Here is a 23,462-nt window from a genome sequence, read left to right on the forward strand (position 1 = left end):
ATTTTCTTATCCAATCCTCAGTGGATGGACATTTGGGTTGCTTCCACATTTTAGCAATTACAAACTATAATCATTAATTAGCTCGGTTGTAAGGAATTTGAGGCAGACATCTGTGCTGTAGTGTTTGACATTCTAGTCTGCATGCTAGAGGAAGAAACTATTGAGAACTCTTTTCAGTGTGAGTGGTGGGTCATTATTAAGGTTCTCAAACAGAGGAAAATGTACTTGACCTGAAAGGGTAACAGTTGCCATCCAGCTGTCCTGTCTATTCCAGAATAAAGCAGGAGGCTTCCCAGGGTGAATGGGAACTGGGAGGGAATCTTCAGACAAAGGCATGGCTCAACAAGGAAGTGTGAACGAGAACTATCCAGAGTGCTAATATCTTCCTCCAATAAACCACTAGCCTTTGCTGAGACTGTTGTATTGTACTGTGTCCACTCCTAGAAAACTATGTGTGCTGCAGGCTTTGAGAAAGGCCAAGTTTAACACAGTAACTAGAATCACATTTAATCTTGTAGGACAGCCCATTGACTTTAACAATAGGGAATGGTAGTAACAATAGGGGCCCAAGGGAACCTCCTATAGTACCAGCATACTCTTCCTTACTTCTATTTTGGAGCAGTAGTCCAATTTCCTCTTGCTAGTCTGGACCGATCACCCCATGACTAGAGTAAATCCCTCTCTTGCTTGTTGAATTTGAGGTGTGAGAATCCCAAAATGACCAGTGGGAAATCTTAATTTCTTTTTTAAATGTATCTTCATTGTGGCTCCTGGTAAAACTTTGCCCCTTTCCTTCTAAAAAAAAGACTTCTACACCAGCAGTACTTAATGTCCCAATCAAAGGAAGCAAAGGCTTTGCTAGTGGGTCACAAGAAATTATGTCAGTGTGTACCATTCCTATTTCCATGGTTGACTCCTGGTTACATATGCTCTGCCAAGAAGAGAATTAAAATTATGTGTTGGACATCAAGTCATTATATATACCCTTCTGGAGAATTTTCTCAGTATTTCAAAGAGCTATCAATGAATTGGCCCTCGAAATGCATCTTCAAGAAAGAATTTTACAGTTCTACAAATCTACCTACTTCTAAATGATGGGAAACTTAGTCAAACTGGTAAAGTCTACAAACAGGGTACTAGTACCACATTTCTTTGGCCATGAAATTCATTTCTTCATGAAAAGCAATTTCCTGTGCAATGTTATGAATGTAAATGTGGCACAATTAGACAAAGAACGGTAGTTTTTGTTGAAAGATGATGTATAGGAAAAGCAGATCCACACCTAGAATAAGTATTTGTTTCAAAAGAAACAGTGATCCCCCTGTCAGTGTGTAGACATCCCAATATAATCAACCTGCTATCAGATTACAGGATACTCAAACCAGAGAACAGTATCACACTGTATACTCAGTGTTGGTCTCTGGTATTGGCAAACTGGGCACTCAACAGTGACTGCAGTCATGTCAACTTTGATAAGTGAAAATCCATATAAATGAGCCTGTGCATTGCTTCCATCCCTGCCACCATAGATGCTTTTTTATAAGCTCACTGGACAATGACAGGTGTAACTGAATAAAGAAGTTGACTGCTATGCACAGAATAGATTATCCTCTCCATTTTATTATTACACTCCTCTAATGCTGAGGTCAGTTTTTCATGATTATTTATAAGGGACACAAATAGTCTCAGATCTTTATGTGATAGGGGGAGGTTTATTCACATACTTTTTCTTCAAATATCTTTATTACCAATTTTCTAGTCATTATACTTCAAAGTCCTTGACAATCTGGCCAGATTATTGATTCAAGTCCATGAACTAGTACATGTAGCCATTGTTTCTTCTAAGCAAAATATACAGTAAGATGTGTGCCTGAGAGTCTACCCTAAGTATGTGTAGTTGGAGCCTGTTCAGGCTTAAATATGTATATTCCGTTTGAGAATGGGCTGTGGTTATTTGTGTTCATCTTTGACTAGGTGGGGTCAGACACCAACCAGTTCATTATGGGCAGCTCAGATTATATGTTAACTGAGTTTGATGGTCAAGCACATAGCTTCCACTAAGTTTTAGGTACCAACTTGGAGCTATTTCTCAAAGGGAGAGTAGTTCTTGGCAGAGATTGGTAGAGCATTACTCAGAAATATTAAGGATCTTCCCTGTGATTCAGTAATGGGGAACTACCAGATGATCTAAATGGCATCTCTATCTGACACTGATGCACAAGTATGATTGGATCTGCTGGATTATATGATATAAGTGGCAAAGCAGCCTGCAAAGTAGCTCAGACCTATTGTAAAGAATTTCCCATTTCTGGGCCCCATTCCAAAAAAAAATTTTTTTTCTAATGGATTAAGCTAGGGAAGCACATCCAAATGAAGAATGTACTTCCAAAATCTAGGTACACCTACTAGGTGTTGTACCTCTTTCTTAGTTGTAAGAGGGGCCAGATTCAACAACTTATCTTTTAGCTTATATCTCTACATACACCACACATTTGGATACCTAAAATATCGCTGAGGTAGGTGGTCCTTGAATTGTAGTTGGATTTATTTCCTATCTTCTGCTATGCAAATGTTTTACCGACAAATCTGGAATGATGAGTATCTCTTGTTCTTTTGGTATAATCAGCACAACATCATCAGTGTAAAGAAGCATGGTTATACCTTGTAGAAGAAAAAGACTATAAAGTTACCTGTAAACTAAGGTGTAACACAGGATTCAGAAGCTGATATAAGCCTGATGTAGGACTATCAAGAACTATGTCTGACTTAGCCAGGTGAAAGCAGATTACTTCTGGTGTACCTTATAACTGTTTTTGAGGAAAAAATGTATTTGGTGAATCAATAGATAGCTATGAGGTAACAGGGTATGTTAATCTGTGTAAGCAAGGAAACTGCATGTAGAACAGTAGTTAAACTGGAGTAATCATTTGTTTAAGTTAATGGTAATTATCTTTGTCACCTTTTCAGTACTAGGGCAAAATCCCCAAATGTTGCAGGTTAAAGGAAAGTTAGTGTCTTGGTCAATTTTTTCTCATGGCTAGGACAAAAACCCTGATGCCCAAAATTAAAAAGGGAAAGGTTTATTTAGCTCAAAGTTTGTGAAGTGTTCGGTGCTTACTCAGCTGGAGGAAAACAAAAAAAACAGCAACAGCAAAAAAGGGAGGAGCAGAAAGAGCACACATGTTTTCCTCTCTTAAATTGTATGCAGGCTACCCACCCCTTGTGGATGTAGCACTCATACTCATAATCCCAGCATTGGACCATGAATCAACCACAAATTCTAGAAACCCACCCCATGACAGCATGAAGCTTTGTGGGGACATCTAGACACAATCCATAACAGGTAATTTATATTGGCTTTTGGTTTTCTGAGGAATCTGTCCTTGGTTGGTTGGCTTCAAGGAAGGATGGCATGGAAGGTTGTGGGAGAGTAATATTGTTCATCTCATTGTGGCCAGGAAGGAGAGAGAGAAAGAAGCAGTCGAGGGTAAGAATACACCCTTCTTGGCAATGTCCAGTGATCCCATGTGCAAGAAAGTCCCACCTCCTAATGACATATTAAGCAACTAACTCATCAATGAATAAATCTACTGCTGAAGATCAACTTCTCATGATACAACCAAATTCAAACTACATAAGATTGATGGGAATATTTTAGATCTAAATAATTATATTCTGCCCCTAATACCCCAAATGGTTACATTTACCTCATTATGAAAAGTGCACCTAGTATATTTCTAAGAATTAACAAAATCCTTAACAATTTTAGAATTTCTGAAAGTCTAAGACTGATGTCTTCTCTGAGATTCAAGGGAAAATCTTAACTGTGAGCTTGTATAAAAATACAAAGGAACGTTACACTCAACATGTAATGGCAGAGGGTAAACATTTCTATTTTCTATTTCAAAACAGTGAAAAGGGACAGAAAAAGAATTTGGATTCAACCAATATAGAAATACAACAAGGGAAACACTAAATCATATATTTCCTTGTCCAACACCATCAACAGAGTTTGATGAGAAGAGAACGCCAAAGGATTTGAACTGCTTCACCACTAAGGCCTTGAGTGCTGCAGTTCACATGGTCACTCTCTTGGGCTGACTTTTCTTACTGCCATTGTTTTAGTAAGTAAATAAATCACAGTTTCACTGTGTCCAATTTTATGGAATTTCCACTGGAATTTTTGCTTCACCCTGTCAGCTTTAGGCAATGCATCCTCAGAAGCATACTTCTTGGCCTCTCAGACCTTCTTCTGAAACCAGTGGAAGCTGCAGTGATCTCATAAGTCTTACATTCTGCATCCCTGTAAAATATGCTTCATGAGGATAATTCCAAGATCTGATAGGAACTCAAGAAGTCATCAGAGACTTTGGATCATGGCTGCAGTAGCTTGAGAGTATCTGGATGGCTGAACTTGGTGAAATAAATCCTGTGGAACCTATTCACAAAGTGATCCTCTGGAGCAGGGGAATCCAAGGGTTCTTTTGTTACACGTAAGTTTTACATTTTTACACTTTTGAGTATTTGATAGTAGAGTCTTGCTGATTGCTGAGATACTTTAAAGCCATTTCTATTTTTCTGATGCAAAATACTCGGCTTATTTTTAATGCAAATCATTTTAACAAGCATTTTGTCCTATGCCCTAACTTTGAAAATGCTTCCTTTCTGAATGAATTAAAAACTTTTAGAATAATTTCTTTGCTTTTTTCTACTAGTTTATGCTGTACACCTGTGTAATAGGGACAAAAACACTCATGCTAAAATCTGAGTGTTGAGACAGTTTAAAAATTCCTCTGCCAGTTTAGTCTCCTACCTTTAATTCAATTTCATAGAATGTCTTAGGACATTGACAAATTGTACACAAATGCTTTGTCAGGATGAAATATGCATGGCTTCTACTCTAGTTTCCAGTATAGTCATCATTCTCTTATGATACCTTATAAGCCTGCCTTTTACTTTCTACATTCCCATCAGAATTCTGATCTTGTAAAGCTCACAACAAAACCTTTCATGAGCTTGTGCTTATGCTACATAAGGCATTTGAATGCCTCTCTAGTAGGCATCTCTAACACTTTTCAAACTCCTCCTACAAATTCATCACAAAAGTCACTTTTAGTTACAGCAAGGGCCCCATTTTTCTGGTATTAATTTATATATTAGCCATTTTACTATCACTGGGACAAAATACCTAGCCCTTGTAACTTAACAGAGAGGAGACTTACTTTGGCTCACTGATTTCAGAAGATTCAATCCATGGTTCACTGGCTTCAAGGCTGAATGATTAAGTGAAAGGTGGCAAAGAAATGCTACTCACATTATTACAGCCAGGAAACAGAAAGTGAAAGGAGGACTTAGGAACCAATTACAGTCCCCTAATTAATGCCTTTAGTTACCCATCTCCAACCAAGTCTCACTTCCTTTCATTATTTTCAGCTACTGAACTCTTCAATGGATGAATCTACCAATGAGTAAAGTTCCTAAATTAACCAATCACCTTTGAAATATAGGAAACTTTGGGTGGGCAACTAATATTCAAATAATAACAGTAATCCACTATCCTTATCCAAGGTCCAACTCTCACGTCAACAGGTCAAATTGGAGAGTTAAATGGAAATTTCATAGAATCATCATTCTTGCAACTTTTAAGTCATTGATGGTGGCACTAAGATCTTTAATTTTTAAGGGATAGAATATTGCTTTTGATGTATGATTTTTCTTATGTACAGACAACTTAGAGGGCTTTTGTTTGATCTTTCCTATCATATTAGATTGAATTCCATACAAGAAGGACCAATATATGGATGATGCTAAGAACTGAGAATATTTATTCAAATTAGGCACTCTGAAACTGAGGAAATCAGCACAGGATGGATTTGTGACTCACTGGACTCACCTTAGCTAAACGTACTTTGATCCCTGAACACTATAGGGTGCTTCTTTTACTGGAGAGTCAAAATGATGCTTCAGATATCTTGAAATCAATATTTGAATCAGATATCCAAGCTATTTGGTTAAGAGACAGGGTCCAGTCACTCCTAAATTTTCTGATTGTATAAATTTGTGCCAGTGCATTTACTTTAGTAAAAGATCATACATCATTTTGAGGGACGATAAGAGAAGCATTACCAATACAAATTTTGGTAGTGCACCAAGGTCCTAGTTCACAGGACCTTGCCTCCATTTCATTCAAGGATTCCTGGGGCAGTAAACTGACCTTTTTGGAAATTAATAGAAGGACCTTGAGTATTTGTTGTTATGATTTGAGGTAAATTTTGTGTTTTTTAACCTGAAAATTTTCTGCCTTATTAAATCAAGTAAAACTAATTTGAAGATTAGAATATGCAATCTATTAACCATTGTTACCCTCTCATTTTTTTATTTGAAGTTTTGGTTTGTTTTTTTTCTCTTTAAAAAAAATAGGACATTTCAGTCTATGTCTTGGTGCTGGGCATACTCTGAGCTGCCTGGTGACACTGGACCAGGCAGCCCATGATCTGCTGCTACCACAGGTCATGTCTGAGACCCAGAATAGCTGGGTATACTCCACCAAGTGAGTGTTGAGCCTGTACTGAGCAGCATATCTCCCTGGCCACTGAGGGGCAAGTCTGACCCATAGGAAAACTAGGGATGCTAGGGATCTTTGGTGAGATTCCATGGAGGAGTGAGACTGGATCCTCTGCCTCCAGCACCAAAAGTGAAAAGGCAGAGGACCAAAATACAACCTCAGAACTCCACCCCACCCAGCACAAGTCCAGTAGACATTGACACAGAGGAACTTGGTAATCACACACCTAAAATCTCTGAAATGATTGCAAGGGAAATTAAAAAAAAAAAACAAAAACCAAAAAACAACTTCATCAGGCCATAGAAGAAATCAGATCAGAAAAAAAAAAATGAAAAGACAATAATAGTGGAAGAATTGCTCAGCACATCTAAAGAATACATATATAGTGACACTATGTATGGTCTCTAATGTTCTTTTAAATTATTATTTTCTTATTCCACTTAATGATTTGATCAATCCTCTATTCTTACCAATCAAGAGGCTCATGTTCTGAGTGAAAATGAGAGGAAAATGGGGAGAAAAGGTTTGCTTCCATTTCTTCCTGGGGAGTTCTGGTCTTCACCTGTACCTTGGACAGCATTTCCTCGCCTCCAACACAAACTCTTCAGTTTTCCATCACAGATCCTTTGGCCTCCTGCTATGGACTCACACAGGACACCACAGTGAGCTCCAGGCCTTGGACTGGATCCTTTCAATGTCCAGCACACAGTCAGCCCTTTTGACCCTTTTAATACCTGACTATGGGGAGCAATTGCAAGCCAATCTTCTAAACTCTCCCATGTTTATATATCTTGCATGGAATTGGTTTCTCTGGTAGGCAGTGACTGATACATTACATTATTAATGTATATGCTGAGCAGGTACTAAAAGCAACCAACCAATATTTTATTATTTAATTTTCCAAAAATTTTCAGAATTATGGTGTATAAAATCACTAAATTTCATGCATCTCACAAATGTTTAATTGGGATATGCAAATGTGCTTGTATGTGGTTTATGTATTTCTCACAATCGAGTACTGTCTACCTTATCAGATGAAGAAAACACAGCAACTTTAGGTCTCATCATATTAGCGAGTTAACTAGGAATCATTAAAATGATTTTGAGAATTTCATCTTAAAATTCAATTCTGACAGTTTCATCTTTAGCACCAAAACCTGTATTTTCTAAAGTTCTCTTGAAGTGCAGAATCAATAAAAACTATATATAATTAACAAGGCAATTTATGAAAAGATTACAGGAGAGTACGTGCAAGAGACTGCATGGCTGTCTGTGTGCTGGAGAGCAAAGATGGTCTAGAAGTTGCTCCATCCAAGAAGCTGGAAAACACGCAGTTAGATAAAGATGTAGCACAAGTGCAAGGTTAGAGGTACTGAAGCTCCCTGGAGAGTTGCTGGCATGGCTCTTCACTTAACATCTAAAGCAGTTTCTAAAGAAACTGGTGTTCAAAGGGTACAGTAGCAAAAGATTCACCAATTCGAGCAAAATGGAGCTCTTCAAAAATGCTCAAATTCATTCTTTCTTCTTTTTTCTGTTTTTCCCATCCAGGATGCAAGTTTACTCGTTGTGGCCCTCACAACTGGGGTGACTTTCACCCCCTGAGGTTGTTGGTTGACATACCAACCATTTCTGCAAACACCTCACAAACATGCACAAACTGCGTTTTCCTAATTTGTGTGGTATTTTCTAATTCAGTCACATTCATGCACAGTGATTAACGGTCACAACCCACATGCCACAGACAAGGATTCTCTAATCCTGAAATTTAGTAGAGTTGATTCCACTGGACATCAAAATTGCTTGGGACAGGGGGATCATTTTTCTGTTTTTGTTGTTGTTATTGTTAATTTTTCATTTTCTCCTTTCCGTTTTCTGACTATATTTTTGTCTTAAGTCATATTTTGAGATTTGATAGCTTATTTCATTAGAGTCACAGATAAGATATTCTGGGACAAATGGGGATAAATTTTGGTTCTGGATGCATTATATCTGAAACTTCAGACTTATCAAATTTAGCTATTATACTTAATAACACTTGGAGTTTCAGAATGATGACATTTCAGTGCACTTTGGCTTGATGGTGTTATGCATGGAGAGTTTTGGTCAGCTTGGTATGGGGTGAATATGTTTGGCATGGAGGAAAACCACCATCTTCTGGGAGCCAGAGGAGAGTGATGTAAGGAGAATTAGGGATCCTACCAGATGTTCAACTCTCAATTCACACACGCTGTGAATATGATAATTTACATAGGTAAAGGTGCTCTAAATGTGATCAAGGATAAAGACCTTGATATAAGAAAATTATTCTGGATTATCCTTATGGACATATTCTGACTACATGGGTCCTTAAATTTAAGAATATAGATTTAGGGTAAATCAGACAAATTAGTGTCAAAACTTTTAAACTCCCCATTAAAGTCTTTGATGATTAAGGAGGAGGACAATAACCCTGAAATATGGAGGCCTCTACAAACTGAACTTGATCATTCCATTACAGTGAGCAAGAAAAGAGGGATATTTCCTCTAACTTAAAACCAGTAAAAGAAGCAAGAAATGTCTTCCCTTCCAGAGCCTCCCAGAAGGCATACTAACCAACCTCAAGCTATTACATAACTTATTATGTGAATTATAAAATAAATTTTAAACCACAGAATTTGAGATAATTTGTTTCATTATTAATAATAAATTAAAACATCCTGAAAAAGCTGAATGATGATGGACCTTGAGAATAAATCCTTTTCTAGTTATTTCCAATTAAATCAATTAACCCATATGATGACTTATAAAATAAGATATTACATTTTCCAAAGTTTTATAAAATGTACTTTATTCACCTGAAAACACCTGGAAAAACTACTTTTTTGTCTTTTTTTAATCCCATTTTCTTTATGTGGAAATTCTTAAAAGACTGTCAAAAAATATTTGACAAAACTACACCCTCAGTGCAGTACATTGGGATCTAATTTTTAAATTTGAACTTTAATGTTTATTAGTGCTTGTTTGCAGCACATAATGATCATGCTCTTGCTGTGCAGTTGGTACATGTAGAAAGTGTATCTCATTCTTTTTAATTCTCTCCCTCCCTCCCCCCATCCTTTTCCTCTCCCTCCATCATTTGTACTCTTTCCCTTTGCAAAAATCTATCTTCCTCTTATCTATCCTTTCTTTTCCACTTAGTTTATCTCTAATTTAGGATTCTCACATGAGAAATCATGAAATATTTAAACTTACATCTCTGATTTATTTTACTTGATATTAAGGTCTCATAGTGCATCTATCTTCCTACAAATTACTCATATGTACCCTTCTTCATAGCAGTGCCATACTCCATTTTATATAAACACCACATTTTCTTTATTCATTTATCTGCTGATGCACATATAGGCCATTACCAAACTTTAGCTATTATAGGCTATGCTGCTATAAACATGAGTACTTAGGTGTCATTGACCCAGCTATTCCCCTCATAGGGATCTTTCCAAAGATTCTAAATATTCAAACATCAAATAAGATATAGTATATCTTAGTATACTAAATCATTATGTAATCTAGGCATCAAGTTAGACCCAATATATTAAATTCATATGTAATCTAGGTATACATTCATAATTCATTCATAATCAACTTAAACTTGTTTTTACACATAAGTAGTACATGATATTACTTTAGAGTGAACATTATTTCCTTGAAAAGAAACAAAAACAGAAAGAGGATTCTAGCTTAAGTACTGTATCAGATAGCTTCTCTTAGAAGAGAAATTCAATAAATGAATCAGGTTTAAAATAAAAAAAAACAGATAAAAGAATCAAAGAGAAAAGAAGGTATTATTGCAACCCTGCAAGTACAATATATCTACATGGATAGTTTCTTAGTGTGGCTATCAACCCATATGTATGATAATTAACTGTATATGGACTTATAAGGTAAATTGATGAATCTGATGCTGGTCAAAAAAAGGGTGGGAGATGGAGCAGAAGGGAAAGGAGAAAAATAATTGAGATTGTTTTATACACATACCAGTTGCCCCCAGTGAATGTAATCATTCACTGTAAATATATACTAACAAAAATCAGGTAAAAAAAAAAATAGGAGCTGTGTTATTCTTAACGTTTCCACACCCAGACTGACACTCATTATTATCTGTCATCCTATTTTCTGATATTTTTATTTTAAATTTGATAAATAATTTTCTTTATTTACACAAGTCTTGTTTTCAAATTATACAATTATTTAGGTCTCTTTATAGCATAGCTACATGTCTATAGATTTTAACAAAATCTGGAAGAATCTTTGAAAATCATGTTTTACTTCTATTTTATTTTTTTTTTCAATATAGTAACTGAACTCAGGAAATTCTTTTATAGTTATATTTGTTCGTTCCTAAAATTTAGCCATTCAGATTATATAGTTTCAGTTTCTTTTTTAATATTTCTAAGATTTTACTTGCTAAAATCATTTTTTTTTCTTTTCTGGAAACCTCCTTTTACCATGCTTAAGGACTGCTTCAAATGCTGTTTTCTGACTGCTTACAATGTAAAACCATTCCATAGCATTCACCAGTGTTTCTTTACATTTATTTTCAATAAAGGAACTATTACTGTTCTGATTGCCCATTAAATCTTAAAAATTTTGGATGAACTTTTGGGAAATGGTCACAAATTATACTGATTTCTTTTGTATGGCTTCATATATCTTCTGAAAAGAAGTATGAATTGCTGTTAAACTCAATTACACAAGTTGCCTGAGACAGTAACATGGTGATGTAGTTTTATTAAATATTACTAGAATGGATAATATTATGTTGAATTACTTTTAATTTCTATAAAAGTTAAAGTATGTACAAAAATTAATAAATGTGTATCTTCAAAGGAACTATATAGGTTATAATAAATTTAGCAAAGGTTATATTTGTGAGAAATTGTTAAAGCTTTAATTATCATTTTGCCTGCTAAAATTAAAAATATGTTTCCATTTAAATTTTTATTACATTTAAATTATTATAATTTTTTTCCATTTTCCTAGACCTGAAAGTTTGCAATTCTTTTCTTTTTTGTCATAAAATTGTTCATTGCATTTTAAAATCTTTATCATTTACAACTCTCTTTAAAATAAAAAAATAAAATTTTAAAAGGTTGTTTCTTGTTTCTTAGTTTCCTTTCATGATTACAATCATTTATATACATTTTTGAAGGCTGAAGTTTGTTTTGTAACTATTACTTAACCATTCTGAAGATCTAATAACCAATTAAATTTTAGGTGTGCATCATAAACTAATTGTTAGAAGGAATCTAAACTATCAGTTATTATTTCTTCCAAAATTTACTCTATGGTTATACCAGGCCCTAGTAAGAAAAAATTAGTATCATTTAATATATGATAAAAATTAGTATAATATATATATGCAGAATTTTCTAAAGTTTTAACTCTTTTGGAATTCTTGATCTGCATTATCTCTTGAGTTCAAGTTTAATTAAGAAATATAGTCTATGTTTTTAAGAGAAGATGATTATATGTAACAAAACAGATTACTTTGAAAATAAATACAGAATGCTAACTCTATAATTGCAAATTTGGATTATAAATTTGTTCATACATTGGAAAAGTGAATATATAAATTTGATGATGTAATATTCCAGAATCAAGCTCGATGCTTACTGCTTTATGAGTGTAACACTAAAATGCTATGGACTCATGTTAACGTTTTGCTATCCGATTGTATAAATTCAATTTATTTCCAGGTTACATTAGATACCAACTGCACACCATTTGGTCTGATAATCACGTGGGAAACATTAATCCTTTTGAAAAAATGGAACTGGCTCTCTTAGAAAAAAGACTGTATAATATCTGTATTGCTACCAGGTGTTGCTCTAAAAGATGTTATTTATAGTGAAATATAATTGGGTCACTTCCAGTGATGAAATTTAGTTTCCTTATTATCCTCGACACTAGGGCTCATCTCCTATTTCAAGTGTTGGCTGGATTTTCGTGGTAATATCTTCATAATTATCAAAAGCAATGGCTCAGTTAATGGGGTTATCAGTACGATTATAGATGCTGCCAAATTTTTTTGGCTTGGAATCAACTGCTTTAACTGTGTCCAGTTTCATTTCATATATATCATAATATATAAGGCAGAAAGCGATGTCATTAAAATGTAGAATTATAAGGCATGTACAACTATACAAATAAAACAGTAATTATTATCTAAGGAATAAATTGCCTTTTCTATTTATACATAGCCACCTGTTTCTTTTCAAGTAAAGAATAAAAATATGTTGATATTTGATCTTAATATAATATTTGCTTAAATTTTCCAACACAATAGCCAGGAAGAATTATTGAATATGACTAGAAGTCTTATTAAATTAAAGATTCTTTTTGTTCATGATTTTTATGAAAATAAAAAATAAAAGTTTAAGTTTTCTGAATGTTGTGAAACGTGAACATCAGGATAAGAGTTACAGGGATTTTCCACAGACAGCCAAAGAGGAAATCATTACCCTCATGGTTGGTGCCTTGGGAACCGCTCTAGAATCAAAACTTAAGTACATAAAATACTTGGAGACACAACTTTTATAGAAAATGAGCAGATCCCTGTTCACTTTGGACAAAAGGGAAAGCAAAGTCTTAGGGGTGTATTGGTAGTGAGTTAGTTATCTTAATTTTATCTTAGATCATTAGGTTTAATCAAGCCGGTTGCTAAAAGTATGCTTTCTTTTCGTGCTTCCTGCTGATCTACTGAATCTTTCTAATATTTTCTTATGCCACAACTCAGTTGGATTCCTTGTCTGAAGCCGTAATACTTGACGCAGGAAAAGGCTTTTGAGAAAATAGGATAATGTTATTCACATCAAATCTTTGAACTTTTTTTTTCCAAGAGGGAATTATTGATTGTGTCAGCATCCTTCACACTGCATTGCAAGATTCAATGTGGAACAGTGATTCATTCTATAAAGGAACACAGGACATGATTGCCCTGCCTCCTACCCTATTAGTGCTTTAACATTGGATTGCTTTACCGCACTGCTTTGGCATACAAATCATCCAAATTGGTTTCTAACAATATAAACTATATTTGTATGCTGCTGTCAGGACGCTTTATCCCATTACATTCACGAACCTTATTTAGCTTCTGAAGATTTTGACCAGATCTCTTGATATAAGGTTAATTGGAAAAATAATAATAAGAAAAAAATAGGATTTCTCCATGCCTGCTTCAAAACAAGAACTTATTGTAGCTTAGGTGAGAGGAGTTTTTGGTGTTAATATAAAGTTAGCTAGATAAGAAAAATCTATACGCCAGACATAGACATTTTTAAAAATAGTACTTTTAAGAATTTTAAATGTGTGTTGCCATGCATCGTGTAAGTGATCAAAAGAAAATTACATTTTGCACTGAAAATTTTAATGTAACAGCTTTCAGGCAATGTAGAAAATTAATCAAACACTATTTCTATGTATGAATTAAATGGTCACTTGTGGTAATGAAACCTCAAATGAATTTTAATTGATATTTTTCACAAAGTATTCTCTTTTTCATTAGTTATATGTTTTGGGGTTTATAAAAATATAAAATACATTTATTTTCCAGAGTATGAGTCACTACTTGTCAAGGGTCTCTCCTTTTCAAATGCATATTTATAAATTTTTGCACATATTTTAACTTCTATAGAAATTAAAACTAATTCAACATAGTCTAACCAATTCTAGTAATATTAAATAACACTGCATCACCATGTTAATGTCTTAGGTGACTTATATAATTGAGTTTAACAGAAACTCCTATTTCTTTTCAGAAGACATATGAAGTCATACAAAAGCAGTCAACATAATTTGTGACCATTTCCCAAAAGTTCATCCAAAATCTTTTAGAGTTAGTGGGTTATCACAATAAGGCGTATGATGGAGGCTTAGTAGTAAATCTTCCCATTTCCAATCTCTACTTGATCTTGTCAAGGAAGTAAGCCCAAAAGATTTTTCACACCGGTTTCATTTGTGTATGTGCCTGTGCTTGCCAAGATGAGTGTTATAGACTTCAAAGGTAGCACGTCCAATCAATTGAGAAAGTGCTGTTCTTCGTAGGTGAGACATGTACATCTGAGACAACAAACTAATGATTTTCTTTCATATATAAAATCTTTACTTGAAATTACAACCAGTTTATTTTTTTCAAAATTATTCTTATAATATATTATAATTACTTGTAAATACATAAAATGGAATATTAATGAAGCACAGTGGTGTGTACAGTGCTACCTCAGTTCATGAATGCTTTTTTCAAACAATCTGGTTCACAAAATGGAGCTCTTGGAAAAATTTTGTGGGGTTTTTTTTTTTGTTTGTTTTTGTTTTTTTTTTTCTCCGGTACCGGGAACCGAACTCATGACCTTGTGCTTGCCAGGCGGCGCTTTTGCCACTGAGCTAAATCCCCAGCCCTTTTTTGTTTGTTTTTGCAAATTGCATTAGGTGACAACAATCATGACCACGGCCATCTTTCTGACAGAAAACACAAATGTGACCATCTTTTTCAGAATCATAAAACAAATTAAGTTTGTGAATTGAGGTACCACTGTATTATGTAATGTTTAAATCATTTTAAATTTATAAAGCACCTGAAATATTTACCATTTCTTTGTAATGAAACTCAAATATTTCTTCTAGCTTCAATTTTTTTTTTTTTGAGACAACATCTGGATATGTATATCAGGTTGGCCTTGAACTCCCTTTGTAACCTAGGCTGGCCTTGAACTTATGATGATCCTCTTGCTTCAGCCTCCTGAGTTCTGAAATTGTAGGCATGAACCTCCAATACTGATTCTTCTAGCGTTTAACCACTTCCCTGTCCACTTGTTTAAATAGAAAATGACCAACACTTGCATATTTTTTCACTAATTTTTGTAAGACAATGTAATAGAAAATATAAAAGCAAAAATTGTTTCAATCTTATTCAGCAAGTTTTCCCTGTACAGTATATCTTAAAACATTCAATACACAATGCAACATTGCAATCTAGAGAGTAGTAATTAGTCATTATTTTAAATTAGTTTTGCATTTGAACAATATACTTTACACTGTCCTGTTGGCCCTTCCTTTATTCTGTGAGTGGTGTAATCTCAGTGAAATGTCTACACATTTTGATGACTGGCATCCTAGTTGGTGTTTTGTTATTCAATACTTTTTGTTATGCAATATTTTTCAATTATTTGGTCTATTAAGCCTAACTAAATTGTAAATGACTTTTTCTATTTCATTTTTTAAATGAGATTTTATTGGTACATCTTAGATATACATAACAATCACATGTAAACGATTTTTGAGCCCCCTTTTGAAATAAATAACAAATGAGTTCTGTGTTGGTTTGGGGGATATTGCAAGGTGAACAGTATATTACAGAACACATATTTTTTAAGATTATTTATAAGAGTCACCCAAAGAGTCATATAAAAGAGAGTGCAGGAAATCTGTGCACACACTAAAGACCAAATAACCTTGACCAGCTGAGGAACCGGATCTGACAGTAATGTCCCGCATGAGCCCAGCTGAAAACCTAGAGCTCATAGGATATCTCCCATGAGTCCAACTGGAGGCCTAGAGCTCATAACAGTATCTCATGCAGGCCTGTTTCACAGATCAGTAGTGGAAGCTAGAAAGTCTGTGCCAGCCAGATGCAGGATCTGTGCAAGCAGGCTGCAAAATTTGCACTGGAGCCAGGAAGCGACATGCAAAATAAGAAGGAGAGTTCCCCTGAAAAGTGCCACAGCCATCCTCAGCAAAAGTGAGATCCCGAGCTCCTCCATGATCGGGACAGCCAAGTTCCCATCAGGAAAGTCAATGCAACAAGCTTCCACAGGAGAGGGAGCTGTGCACCGTCTTCCCCTCCAGAGCCAGGAAGCAATGCTCAGTGAGAACCAGAGCTCCCTTCAAGTGAACCAAAGCTATTCTCAGTGCCAACAAGGCCCTGAATTGCTCAGAGGATGAAAACAGCCAAGTTTATCAGGAAAGCCAGCATGACAAGCTCCTCCAACAGAACTAACAACTCCTTATAGCTTCCACCAGCTCCCAACAGCTTTTTTCAGCTCCCAACAGCCTCACTTCCTCTCCTGTTTAGTACCTTGTGCTGCTGGCAACAGTCTTCAGGGGGGCCTCCCACACCCAGCACCATGCTTACTCAGTTCAGGTGGGTGTTAAAAGTGGACCACCAGTTGTCAGTCCACCACAAGTTCCATATTGTTTGGTCAAGAAGGTGCATAGTTTTTTGTTTGTTTGTTTTTGTTCAAGACAGGGTCTCGCTATGCAGTTCAAGCTGGTCTTGGGCTCACTTTGTAGCCCAGGCTGGTCTCAAACTCACAACAATCCTCCTGCCTAAGCCTCCAGAGTGCTGGGATTATAGGCGTGAGCCACCATGCCCGGCCCATAAATGTTTTATAATATTTTTCCTCACTATTTGATTACAGGGTAGTTTGTTAGGTTTCGGTCAAATCTATCAACACTGCCCATGTAATTATTGCCATCATTAACCACTATTAGATTTTTAATTGTTTTTTTACCTCTTTAACTTCTATTATTTCTGTACTTTGAGTTGACAATAATGATACAACTTCTTTGTCTTTCCATTTCATGACACAGACTTTTCCCTTTCGATATGCTAATACTTTTCCTTTCTTTCTTTGCAGATCTTTTGGCACTTCCTTCTTATTTGGTCTCAGTGCCCCAAACTTGTCTGTTTTGTATTGTGAAAGAATATCATTGATTCCAGAAAAGTGCAAAAATTACATTTAGTATATTTATGATAAGAGTTTTTAGGGATTATAGCATGAAAATATATTTCACAAATAAACACAAATTAGTAAACTAAAATAATCTGAAAGTTTTAGATTTCACTAAAATATATATAAAAGGAAAATACAATATGCTACATAAAAATTGTGCCAAAATGGTTGATATAAAATGCTATGTTTTAAATAAATATATGCACTAAGACTGTTGATATAAAACCAAAAACACAGACATATGAGTATATATCATGCAAACAAGAATCGGTTCCTTGAAATGATACCTACCTGATGATGCTAGTGAAAATCATTACGTAATTAAACAAGCCACCTGAGTGAGGGTTGAGATAAACTCTTAAGCGGCTAAACTTATACAGTATCTATTTTTATTTAATCTAATAAAGCGCCAGACTCTCCTACTCCTAATTGTACATTAGTATACATTGATCTTTTCTCTTTCCTTCCTTCCTCTTACCCTCCCCAGCCTCTGGTGACATGACCTTTATTCTACTAAAGTAGAAAGTCAAGCAGGTCTGCTTCAGACACACAGCACTACCCCACCTACCACCCCAAGCAGGGTGCAACCATTCCCAGCTCCAAGTTGGCTCTATGTTTGGCTTCTTCTGGATACCGTGGAACAATGGGGTGACCAACCAATGACCCAATTTTGGAGTAAAATATGTGGAGCGCAAAAGGAAAAAAAGATCCCACAATTGTCAACATTAAGTCCAGCAGTTCAGAGGGAACCCCACACTGTGCTATCTCCTGCACAGACCAGAATGCTGATTGGGTTTCCAATCTACCAATAGAAGCAGGGATTGCCTTGGCTTGGAGGGCAAACACAGTCTGAGGTGAATGGACAGGGAAGGCACTTCAAAAACCATAGATCCTGAAGCTAGCAGGAGGAAATCCTGAGTGGCTGAATCAGAAGACTGTAAATCTTGGAAATAAACCACTCATACAAAAACACAGAAATCTTTTCTTTGAATCGATTTTAAATTTTTTATTATTTTTTGTCTTTTATTTTATTTATTAGGACTTTGTGGGGAAGATTTTCCCCAAATCTGTTTTATCTTTTTGTTTGTTTCTCTTTATGTTTTCTCTTTTTCCCCTTTCAATGCTTTTCTTTTGTTCTCATCATTCTTTTATTTCCTATATTTTGTTCTGTCTATCTTCCCCCCGCCATTTTTCTTGTTTTTTCTTTTCTGGGACTGTTCTCTAAAACAATTAACTTGCTTTTACTCCTTAATAGAATGACATATTTAATATTTCTCTCCTCTTTCTCATAGTCTATTGATTAATTTTTCAAAGGCTGTTTCTGTTTTTAATGAGTACCATCTTCAAGTACTACTATTTACAAGTACTAATGGACTTAAAATACTGGATAAAAATTAACACAGTTAGGCTGGGGATTTAGCTCAGCGGCAAAGCGCCTGCCTGGCAAGCGCAAGATCGTGAGTTCGGTTCCCGATACTGGAGGAAAACCAAAAAAAAAAAAAAAAAATTAACACAGTTGTAGTAGAGAACCTCAGTACCCTACTAATGCAAGTAAACAGATCAACTACGCAAAAAATCAGCAAAGAAATATTTTGTTTTTGTTTTTTTTTCCGGTACTGGGAACCAAACTCACGACCTTGCACTTGCCAGGCAGGCGCTGTGCCACTGAGCTAAATCCCCAGCCCAGCAAAGAAATATTTTGAACAAAACCTTCTAACAAGTGGATTTAAGAGTTATCTAGGGAGTGTTTCACACAACAACAGCATAAACATCCTTTTCAGAAGCACATGGGCCCTTGTGCAATCTAGACCACATATTAGTTAATAAATCAAGCTTAAGTAAATGTACAAGAATTGAAATTATATCATGCATAATATCACGTCATAACATAATCAGTTATAAACCAACAATAAGAAACAAATTATGTAAATATATGAAAACTAAACACTTAAATAAACAACAATTTGGAGGAGAAATCAAGGAAGACATAAGACAGTTGCTGGAACTAAAATACTGCCAACAGAACATATCAGAATTTACAGAACACAAAACGGCAGTTCTAAGTGGGAAGTTTGCAGCTCTGAGTGCCTACATCACTACATCACAGTGATCCCAAATAAATATGCATGCCAAATTCCTGGAAAAATAGAAACCATACAAATGCAAACCTAGTTTAAAGAAGGAAATTATACAGATCAGGGCAGAAATAAAAAAATGAGACCAAGAAAACAATACTAAAAAAATCAATGAGCTGAACAGTTGGTTCTTCAAAAGAATAAACAAAATAAAAAGGCCTTTGACCATGTAATCAAAAAGGCCCAAACCAATGCAGTACAAGTGAAATACACTATTTTTTAAATAACTATGGATGTAGAATAAAGTAGCATTCAATTTTACTAACTTTTACAGTTCTCTAACCTGAATGACCTACACCAAAAATGGAATGGAGACTGCTGCTCCTGTAGCCCTGCAAATCTGGGTAAAGGCTCTGTTTATGATGATGTTTCATGGTTGGTGTGATTTGATAATTTTCTTGACAAAAAAATTGCTTATAGTTTTAACGAGTTGGTGGAGAAATTTATAGAATTAAGTACTATGACAGTATGCAATCTCTTCTTTAACCTCTCCAAATATAGAAAATGTTTCACAAAACTTTCAAAGAATTGTCACATATTCTAAATGCCTCATCCTTAGCTTGTTATTGTAAATTATATAATATCATTATTCATTATAGCAAATCATGGCTTCTACTAAAGGATGATTTTCTAAATATATTCTTATAATTTGCTAACATCTCAGTTTTGGATTAATCTACTTGTCTATATTCTTCACGCATAATTCTTTTCTCCAGTCCACATCTTTTTTCCCATAGAGTCATCCACCACCACCATAACCATTCTCATCAATACTATGATTACGTTTTTCTTATTAATACTGTCATTATTTTGTATGTTTCTCTGTTAATTTGCATATACTGAAATTAAAATTCAGTAGTAAAAATATTCAAGAGGGCACATCCCATAAATCTCCTGCCATTTAGATCCACAATATTGGGTTCATTGTATATTCTACTTCTTTATTTCTTAACTTTCAGTTTTAGTTTTTACTCCTTTATGAAAAATATTATGAAAAATTCAATCATGTGGAAAGTCTAATTTATCAACAACTCTTTTTTTCATTTCTTCATTTTCTTATTACTGAGTATATTTTCCAAGATCATAGAGGTCATCATAAAAGTGGAACTGTATCATTTTTTTGGAGATAGATTTAACATATTTGTAGCAAAGTTTAGTAGGGCTACCATTTAATAGAACCTTAAACTGGCATCTTATTTTCTTCTCAACTTGAAATGTAAAATAGTTTTTGTTTTACTAGTGTGTTTCTTTCTTTATTCACCAAAAGAAAATCTAATAATATGTGTTATTATTATTGGCCACTGGTAACTTAAAAAGTTCCACGACTTCACAAGATTTTATGTTACTTAGATGAATTGGTAAATTTGATGTGAGTAACCATAACCCTCTGTAGTTTGGGGATAAGAAATGGGGACTCCTTGTTAACCCTTGGCAGAAAATTATACTTAGTCTCAGAATTTACCAAAGAGGAAGCATGCAAAAGGGAATGAAAATCTTAAAATATTGTAAGTTCTTTTTTAAAAATCTCAGCCTTTCTTAGGAGTTGGAAACCAATTTAAATTTCTGATAGATGGAAAAAAAAAAAAAAAAAAAAAAAAACAAAAATTATGGTGTCTTAGTCTGTTTTGTGTTCCTAAAGCAGATAACCAGAATTGGTCACTTTATAAAGAAAAAAGATTAAATTCTGAGCGTTGGGAAGTCCAAGAGCCCTTCATTCTCCATTATCATGTGACAGAGCCGATCACTTTATGAGAAGGAAGTACGAGGTCCCTCTAAGATCTCAGGGAATTTCAGTTGTCCCTCTGATGCTCCACTTCCATGCAGCACCATCATTTGAGTTTGGGAATTGATTCCAACACAAGAGTTTTTGGTCAAAAAATAAAATGATAGCAGCTGGTGCAAAAGTAACATAGGGCAATACTGTATGAAGATTATGAGAGATGGGCTGCTGGTAAATTATGTGTTTGGTATTCTACGGATACTTTGATTTGCTTACATCTATTTTTGTTTCATTTTGAATGGTTTATTTTCTTAAAGGTATGAGTATTAAAATAAAGCTAAATGCAACTTTATACTCCACATGATTGTCAATTACTAAATCTTTTAAATACTCGCTCATTTTGAAAGAGTTTCTGGAAGAAATGATGAAGGAAGAAACTAAAATAATTGTTTATGTATAATCATTGTTTATCCCAATTACTCTCCTTTCACATTTTCTTACTCCTCTTTTTCAGTCCAACTCAGCCCTTTATTCTCATTACTGCGTTCTCTAGGCTGGAGTAGTAAGAATGTGGGAGGATCGGGAAAAGTATAAATTAGCAAAAAGAAAGGAAAAGTCCACAAGTTAGAAAGGTGGAGAAAAGTGTACGGTTATAGTAACAGGATGATGGATGCATTGAATTAAAATTATAAAATGGAAAGAAAATTAAATCTACTCAGAGACAATGAGAATTGAACACAGTTGTTCATGAGAGTTTATTATTTTTAAATATGATTTTACTGGGGCTGGGGATTTATTTCAGCTGCACAGCGCCTGTCGGGCAAGCACAAGGTCGTGAGTTTGATTCCCGGTACCAGAGAAAAAAAGATGGTTTTACTTTGTTTACACATTGAATGATAAATTCAATAAATTATTTACTCAGTAAATATTTATTGAGATTAGCTATATACTGGATACAGTAATGCCTAAGTTCAGGAATGCTCCCGTGTGCAAACATTTCAGTTCACAGACAGAACATTCAGCAAAATTTTGCTTCTGCTCCCAAATCTCTCATAGATGACGAATGCTGCTATTTTCCTTAGAATGGTGGAATGAATGAAGTTCATGAACCGAGATAACACCGTTTATTTAAAATACCAGAGACAAAAAAAAATAAATAAAATAAAATAAAATAAAATACCAGAGACAGGACGATAAATAAGGCAATTGTTCCATAAGAGACTACTATATGAGTGACAACAACATAGAAAACTAAATGTTATCAAAAGAAATACTATCTATTAAGTGGAGAAGTAGAACTTGTTCCTCCATTAGAAATATCCTTCTTTAAATGACAATGTGAAATATGTAAATTTTTAACATTTTGCTTTACAGATACAATGCAATGACAATCAAATTTTGAAAAAGTCTGTTAAATAAAACTAAAGATTCTGATCACAAAATTCATATCATAGTGCAAATGACATACTTTAAGTAGGAAGTAAGGAGTTGGGAATTACTATATGGTGTTTGTTATAAAAATTTATGCTAAATTTTTAACAGTTAAAGATATTACATGAGAATATACAAATAAACTATGCAATAAGAACTTGTTAAACTCAAATACATTCTCCTTAATTTGGTTCTGCATAATAGTGGGAAAAAATATGTCACTTTAATTAACTTGATCTTCGACAGCTGGTTAGCAAAACAGGTAAAGATAAAGTTATTTTTAAATTTACATTATACAAAAATAATTCTAGATGGATTTACTCTTAATTCTTGAAAATAATTTTCAAATACATATATTGCTTTTACTTAATGAGATCATATTCTAAATGCGCATATTTTTGCTTTTAAAAATTTTTTTGGTGTTACCTATACTAACATTCTTTCAAAGTTTACTTTCAAATTTATAAATTTCATCTTTTCTGACTCCACTAATCTAAGTGTACTTAATGTTTTGCTTGTTTTCTTCTTTTCCTCATTGTATATTTCACTTTGTTTTACTATATTTTTTTCTCAGGAGTCAGTTTATTTAAGGTGAATTTGGAGTTGTCTGAAATAGCAAAGTTGAGGATACTGAAGGTGCAGTCAGCTGAGCCGCTTCTGGCTTACTCCAACTCATAGGGTGTGATGAAGGCAAAAGACATATTTCCATGCTCCTCTTTGAGAAGAGGAGATCAATAACAGCCTCTGGTTTAAATGTGGTGAACCTTTTTGTAATTCTTTGTACAACTGGAGACAGGCTTACTTCAAAAGCAATAAAAGTCTATTCATGTATGGACCCG

Source organism: Chinchilla lanigera, unplaced genomic scaffold (genome assembly GCF_000276665.1).
Source record: "Chinchilla lanigera isolate Chin_1 unplaced genomic scaffold, ChiLan1.0 scaffold00006, whole genome shotgun sequence".
NCBI classification, from domain to species: domain Eukaryota; kingdom Metazoa; phylum Chordata; class Mammalia; order Rodentia; family Chinchillidae; genus Chinchilla; species Chinchilla lanigera.